The following is an 8,344-nucleotide window of genomic DNA, read 5'->3' as shown; positions in this document are numbered from 1 at the left end:
GTGTCACAAACCGGTACTATAGGTCAGACCCCTTTAGTACCGGTTCATGGCACGAACCGGTACTAAAGGTTAGACCTTTAGTACCGGTTCGTACCACGAACCGGTACTAAAGGTGATCGTGGGGCCCCAGCCTGACGCCAGCCTGCCACCACTCCTTTAGTACCGGTTTTTGCCACGAACCGGTACTAAAGGTTCAACACGAACCGGCATTAATGCAAATCCGTTCGAACTGGCACTAATGGTACCATTAGTACCGGGCCAAAATCAAACCGGCACTAATCTGCTTCACGTTTGACCCTTTTTCTACTAGTGTATGTTTGGTGATCGTCTATTTGAACTTACAAACCTTATGCGTGCCAAGGGAGATGTTGGAATTATTGGTGATATTATTTCCGAAGCTATAAGAATTCATAAGCAAGATCATTGTCAAGCTCACTTTAACGAATTACCCTCTCTAGGACTTGATCTACCACATGACGATGTTGAACATGGATACTATGATGAGGATGATGATAGTGATTTCGATCTTGATGATGCAATGAGACACTTTGGTCTTATGGCAAATCTTCGGGGATATATGTTAGGAGGAAAGAAATGGGTTCTTGATAGTGGATGTACCGATCACATGACCGGAGATAAAGACATGTTTTGTGAGCTTGCTGAAAATGATAGTCCTTGAAAGTATGTCACTTTCGGTGACAACTCAAAGGGTAAGGTGGTGGCCTCGGTAAGGTGGCCATCTCACATGATAGCTCCATTTAGAATGTTATGCTCGTTGAATCTCTTGGCTACAACTTACTTTCAGTATCTAGACTTGCTGATTTCGGTTTCAATGTCCTATGTACTGAAGTAGATTGCCAAGTGTTTCGTCAAGACAATCATAAAATGGTCTTTGCCGGTATACGTAGAGGTGATCTATACATTGTTGATTTCACTAAAAAGGCTCAACCTAAAACTTGCTTCATTGCTAAATCCTCAAAAGGTTGGTTATGGCATAGACGACTAGGTCATGTTGGTATGCGAAACCTTGACAAGCTTATTAAAGGGAATCATATCCTTGGAGTTAACGATGTCATACTTGATAAGGATAGACTTTGCAGTGCTTGTCAAGCAGGTAAACAGGTTGGAGGAAGGCATCCCATGAAGAACATCATGACCACAAGGAGGCCACTCGAGCTACTTCACATGGATCTCTTTGGTCCCAACTCTTACAAGAGTCTCGGTGGAAATTCCTTTGGTCTAGTTATAGTTGATGATTTTTCAAGATTTACGTGGGTGTTCTTTCTCGGTGATAAATCGCAGGTCCAAAAGATCTTCAAAAACTTCGCTAGAAAGGCCCAAAATCAATTTGAAATGAAGATCAAGAAGGTTCGCAGCGACAACGGAACGGAGTTCAAGAATGCAAATGTGGACACCTTCCTTGACGAAGAAGGGATTTCACACGAGTTCTCGGCTACGTACACACCTCAACAAAATGGAGTTATTGAGAGGAAGAACCGGACGCTCATCGAAATTGCGAGAACGATGCTTGATGAGTACAAGACACCGAAGCACTTTTGGGCCGAAGCGGTTGAGACAGCTTGTCATGCAACAAATCGCTTGTATCTTCACAAGCTACTCGGCAAGACGGCATACGAGCTCCTCACCGGTAACAAACCCCAAGTTGGATACTTTCGAGTATTCGGCTCAAAGTGCTACATTCTTGATAAGCATCGTCATTCTAAATTTGCTCCTAAGTCTCATGAAGGTTTCCTACTAGGTTATGGCTCAAACTCTCACACTTACCGTGTCTACAACAATTTCACCGGAAAGGTTGAAGAGACGGTAGATGTGAAGTTTGATGAATCTAACGGCTCGCAAGTAGAGCAATTGCCAATTGATGTAGGAGACAAAGATCCTTCGGAAGCAATCCAAGACTTGTCTATTGGCAAGGTTCGTCCAACGGAGGTGAAGGAGAGTACCTCGTCCGTCCAAGTGGAAGCTTCTACTTCACGACAAGGTGAACCAAGAGTTGATACGGAAGCATCCACAAGTGGGACACACCAAGATGAAGAAAACGAGGAAGTGCATCAAGATGAACGTCAACAACCTCCTTCTCCACCACGACAAAAGAACGACAACGCCAACAATGAAGAAGGCCAAGAAGAAGAACAAGATGAAGAAGAAGTTCAACCAAGAACCAAGCAAAAGCTTTCACGAGTTCGAGCAAGAATTGCTAAAGACCATCCCGTCGAGCAAATCTACAATGATATTCAAACCGGGAGAATCAATCGCTCTAAAACTCGTCTAGCTAATTTTTGTGAAAACTATTCTTTCATCTCTAGCATTGAACCTATGAAGGTTGAAGAAGCATTGGAAGATCCGGATTGGATAAATGCTATGCATGAAGAGCTACACAACTTTGAGAGGAACCAAGTTTGGACATTGGTTGAGAAGCCCGACAACAACCACAACATCATCGGTACCAAATGGGTGTTTCGCAACAAGCAAGATGAAGATGGACAAGTAGTTCGCAACAAAGCATGTCTCGTCGCCCAAGGCTACACACAAGTCGAAGGTATGGACTATGGTGAGACTTATGCCCCCGTTGCTAGACTTGAGTCCATTCGCATCTTACTTGCCTATGCTAATCATCATGATATCACCTTGTACCAAATGGACATTAAAAGTGCTTTTCTAAATGGTGAAATAGAGGAGGAAGTTTATGTTAAGTAACCTCCCGGCTTTGTCAATCCTAAGAAATCCAATCATGTTTACAAACTTCACAAAGCCCTTTATGGTCTTAAACAAGCTCCTAGAGCGTGGTATAAATGCTTGACCAAGTTCCTTATTGAAAAAGGCTTTGAAATTGGGAAATTTGATTCAACACTTTTTACTAAAAGGGTTAATGGAGAACTATTTGTGTGCCAAATCTATGTTGATGATATTATATTTGGTTCAACTAACCCTCATTTTAGTGAAAAGTTTGGGAAGCTAATGTCGGAGAAGTTTGAGATGTCTATGATGAGTGAACTCAAATTCTTTCTTGGGTTGCAAATCAAGCAAACTAAGGAAGGTACTTTTGTTTCTCAAACGAAGTACACCAAGGACTTATTCAAGAAGTTCAATATGCAAGAATGCAAAGGTATGTCTACACCCATGCCTACTAGTGGACATCTTGACTTGACCAAAGATGGTGAACCGGTTGATCAAAAGGTTTATCGCTCTATGATTGGTTCATTGTTATATCTATGTGCTTCATGTCCCGATATCATGCTAAGTGTGTGCATGTGTGCAATATATCAAGCTGCTCCTAAAGAAAGTCATCTTAAGGCCGTGAAAAAGATAGTAAGATACTTAATCCATACACCAAATTTTGGCATTTGGTATCCTAAGAGGGCCTCGTTCGGTCTTGTTGGCTACTTCGACTCGGACTATGCCAGAGACAAGGTTGATAGAAAGTCCACTTCGGGTACTTGTCAATTTCTTGGTAGATCTCTTGTGTCTTGGTCCTCCAAGAAACAAAACTCAGTATCCTTATCCACCGCCGAAGCGGAATACATTGCCGCTGGTTCATGTTGTGCTCAATTACTTTGGATGACCCAAACTCTTAAAGATTATGGGATATATGTGAAACATGTTCCATTGCTTTGTGACAATGGAAGTGCTATTAAAATTGGTCATAATCCCGTACAACATTCTCGAACTAAGCATATTGAAGTTCATCATCATTTCATTCGAGATCATGTTGCTAAGGGTGACATTAATCTTAAGCATGTTCGCACCGAAAAGCAATTAGCGGATATATTCACTAAACCTCTTGATGAGAAAGTGTTTTGCGGGTTGAGAGGAGAATTGAACATCATTGATGCTTCAAACTTGGAGTAGAAACTCCATTGTATACATGCAAGACATGAGCTTATGACTAATCCTTGATTTTTTTCTCTTATGATGAAAATCTTATGTCTTGGATATATTTGTATCTTGCATGTTATCTAACCCATGTAGGTACTTGGTTGAATCAAATTCCGTGAGATTGTAACCTACTCATATCTTGAGCAATCTCTACATAACCAAGTCTCTACACAATGGTGATTGAAGACAAGGAAGCACGAAACCATTCAAACATATCCTTTGACAAATTCTATGTTGAGCTTCATGATTGTCATTTTTGGATACACAAGTGCTCTTCCTTGCAAGAACTAACCCATGTAGGTAGATGGACTCAAATTCCAAGTGGTGCTCCCAACTCTTGATGAGCTACATCAACCTTGAGCAACCCACACAAGTTCAACTACATGGTCAACACCACCAACCAAGGTATGTTATTCCATCTTAGAGAAGCTTTACTCCGAGTCATGAGCTAAAGCAACTCGACAAGATGTGAATACATCAAGATGCTTAAACGAAAAATGGCAACCCCATTTTGAGCTTAAACGATGAGTATGACCTATGATCAAGTGATCTCACTTGACTCCTAAGTCAATATACTCTAACATAGGTGACTTTGTCGCCGACCATCTTTAGATGAAGTTCTCTTGTGTCCTTTTCTGTGTTTTTGCATTTGTCTCATGCATATTTGTTTCCCCTTTTAAAAAAAACTTCATCTAGATTTCTTTCTGTTTGCTCTGCATTTTCTGCATCCAATTCATTGCATATCATTCAGTAAATTCTTTGCAAACCTTTGTGAGATCCTACTAGTCTAGTGAGCTGAAGTGGCAAGTGTTTTCTCTGCGATGAACTCGGTTTCACCGACTTGTTGTTTTCGGTCCAACCGAACCCTTCCGGTACAACCGAAGCATACTACTCGGTGCCACCGATTTCACAATGGGAAAACAATTTGCCACTTATTCTGTGTTTCTTTTGATCCAGCTCCACTCAATGAATCTTGTCCTCTACAAGCATCACATTTATATAAATGCTTTGTGCTGTGACTCAAGGATCAAACACTTCTTGGAAATTGATGTCAAAGGGGGAGAGAGAGATCACATCAAAGCTTATCACTTAGAGAGATCACATCAGAGAGGGATAGTATCACCTCCTCGGGGGGAGAAAGAGATCTCCAGGGGGAGAGAATACTCAAGTAGAAAGTATTTCTCAAGGATCCCAGATGCTTGGTGTTCAAGAGGAGAGATGCCACATGTCTTATTGAGGGGAAAAGACATGTTCATATATGCTTATTTGCATTAGTTTGCATTAGCTCTGTTCATTTATATCTTTTAGCTCTTATTTTCTGTTCCCTATCTTCTCCCAGTATCCCATGCTAGATTCAGGGGGAGCAAGACATATAAGGGAAAGAAAACATTTAAATTCATTGCATATCTTTACTCTTGGGGACATGTCTAATCCAATGTGGTACTTAGTACTCACTCTCTACATGTCATCCCAGTCTTGGTATTCTTGTGGTTTCTTCTGTTTGCTCTGGCTAGTAGATGTATCTGTGTTATCTAACCTTGTTTACGCAGGTTCATTCCATCCTAAGCCAACTCAAGACTACAAGGTAAGTATATGCATCACAATCATGTGTATGAGGAATTCTTGCTGATGTACATACTGTTTGCAAGAAGGACTCATGAGCATGAAGGTATTATCTTTAATATTCTTTTCTCTGATGCATATGGCCAAGATACATGTAATACATTACTTACTCTGTCATGGTTATGCTCTCACATGCTTCTATATTCCATATTCACATGATTGCATACATGTAGGGGGAGCCTATGCTTGTTACATGTCTTTCCAAAGCTTTACTTGCTACTCTTTATATCTTTATCTAAAGCTTTGATGTATGTTGTCATCAATTTCCAAAAAGGGGGAGATTGAAAGCACGAGTGCTCCCTAGGTGGTTTTGATAATTGATGTCAACATATCTCTTGTTGGACTAACACTTTTATCTAGTATGTTTCAGATAAGTTCAACAATGGAGTGGCATGGACTAAAAGATGTGGGAACTCCTTCAAGCTGCTAAGGACAAAGGATTGGCTCAAGCTTCAAGCTCAAGACTCTTCATTTTACATTTTAGTGATCCAAGATCACATTGAGTATATAGGAAAAGCCAATACTATCAAGAAGGGATGAGGTGTTGCTTAATGAGTTTCTTGCTCCACAGTGCTTAGTGATATGCTCCAAGACCCTCAACTACTTTCCCACTTCCACACATATGTCCTAAACCTAAAGTCAAACTCGGCCCCACCGATTATTTCTATCCGGCGCCACCGAGTTTAGATGTCATAGCCACTGCCACAAACCCTAGATAAATCGGTCTCACCAATAGGGATCTCAGTCTCACTGAGATGGGATTGTAATCTCTCTGTGTATGTCCATTACCAAAATCGGTCTCACCGAGTTTGAGCAATCGGTACTACCGAGATTACAATGCAAACTCTCTGGTCAACTTATTACCAAAATCGGTCCCACCGAGTTTGAGTAATCCGTCCCACCGTTGCCTGACCAACTCTCTGGTTAGCTAATTACCAAAATCGGTCCCACCGAGTTTGAGTAATCGGTCCCACCGAGTTTGCCTGACCAACTCTCTGGTTAGCTAATTACCAAAATCGGTCTCACCGAGTTTGTGTAATCGGTCTCACCGAGATTACGTTATGCCCTAACCCTAACCATATCGGTCCTACCGAGTTGCATATCGGTCCCACCGAAAACCCTAACGGTCACTAGGTTTACTAAATCGGTCCGACCGAGTTTGTTGATTCGGTCCCACCGAGTTTGGTAAATTGTGTGTAACGGTTAGATTTTTTGTGGAGGCTATATATACCCCTCCACCTCCTCTTCATTCGTGGAGAGAGCCATCAGAACGAACCTACACTTCCAGCATCCTATTTTTGAGAGAGAACTACCTACTCATGTGTTGAGGCCAAGATATTCCATTCCTACCATATGAATCTTGATCTCTAGCCTTCCCCAAGTTGCTTTCCACTCAAATCTTCTTTCCTCCAGATCCAAATCCTATGAGAGAGAGAGTTGAGTGTTGGGGAGACTATCATTTGAAGCACAAGAGCAAGGAGTTCATCATCAACGCACCATTTGTTACTTCTTGGAGAGTGGTGTCTCCTAGATTGGCTAGGTGTCACTTGGGAGCCTCCGACAAGATTGTGTAGTTGAACCAAGGAGTTTGCAAGGGCAAGGAGATCGCCTACTTCGTGAAGATCTACCGCTAGTGAGGCAAGTCCTTCGTGGGCGACGACCATGATGGGATAGACAAGGTTGCTTCTTTGTGGACCCTTCGTGGGTGGAGCCCTCTGTGGACTCGCGCAACCGTTACCCTTCGTGGGTTGAAGTCTCCACCAACGTGGATGTACGATAGCACCACCTATCGGAACCACGCCAAAAACATCCGTGTCTCCAATTGCGTTTGAATTCTTCAAAACCCTTCCCTTTACATTCTTGCAAGTTGCATGCTTTACTTTCCGCTGCTCATATACTCTTTGCATGCTTGTTTGCTATATGTTGTGAATGTTAAACTTGTGCCTAAACTCCACTTAAACTTAAAGAAGTTAAAAACTGCAACTTTGGTACTTAGTGTCTAATCACCCCCCTCTAGACACCTCTTCTCAAGGTCCTACAATGGTCCATCTGGTGCCACCACAACACTTCTATTTTTCGATGGTAAGCAACCATCCATCTCGTGGTTGCTGCAGGAAATCCAAGACGAAGTGCTTTGTAGGCCAAAGCAGAGCCAAACAAATGCTCTATCTATTGCCTGAGACATATACCTCTATCTCTTGGGGAGTTGGGGCTGAGCATCTCCTCTAGCCTTCTGCTTTGGTCCCCGTGTTTAGGCCTTCTAGTGCACGTATCACGCATTGTACCACCCTTTTGTACTTGTTCAAACTTCTTATATCAATGGAACGATACGCAAGCTTTTCATATTCACGAAAAATATAACTATAATTAATTTCCTCTAATCTCTGACGATGATTTACCAACTCATATGTTATTTCGATCTTTTCACAACCCTTGCGCTATTTGGTGGATCAAGATCAACAGAAGCTAAATTAGGTTGTTTCTGGTTTTGTGAAGAATAGTATGTTGGCACTCTAGACCTAATCACACATGAAAACTTCAGTAGATAACATTGTTGACCGGGGCAAAACGACAGTGATTTCAGCGGGCCATGTCTTGCGCACAAAGGCATCGACCTTCGCGAGCTTCTTGCTCGTAAGAGCTAGAGATAAAAACGCCGAGTCTCGCTAAAAAGATTCAATGATACGGTGGTTCCTTGACATAGGCTGGACGGTGGAGGGTCAGTACGTGGCTCCGTCGCCGCACGACAACAAAGGTTTTTTCCTTCCTCCCAAAGCCCCAGTGAAAATCAGCTGGAAACGCACGCGAACACGAATAAGAACATAGA

The sequence above is a fragment of the Triticum aestivum genome, chromosome 3B, assembly GCF_018294505.1.
Source record: "Triticum aestivum cultivar Chinese Spring chromosome 3B, IWGSC CS RefSeq v2.1, whole genome shotgun sequence".
Lineage (NCBI taxonomy): Eukaryota > Viridiplantae > Streptophyta > Magnoliopsida > Poales > Poaceae > Triticum > Triticum aestivum.
The sequence above is the reverse complement of the archived record's forward strand: the minus strand, read 5'-3'. Positions refer to the sequence as shown.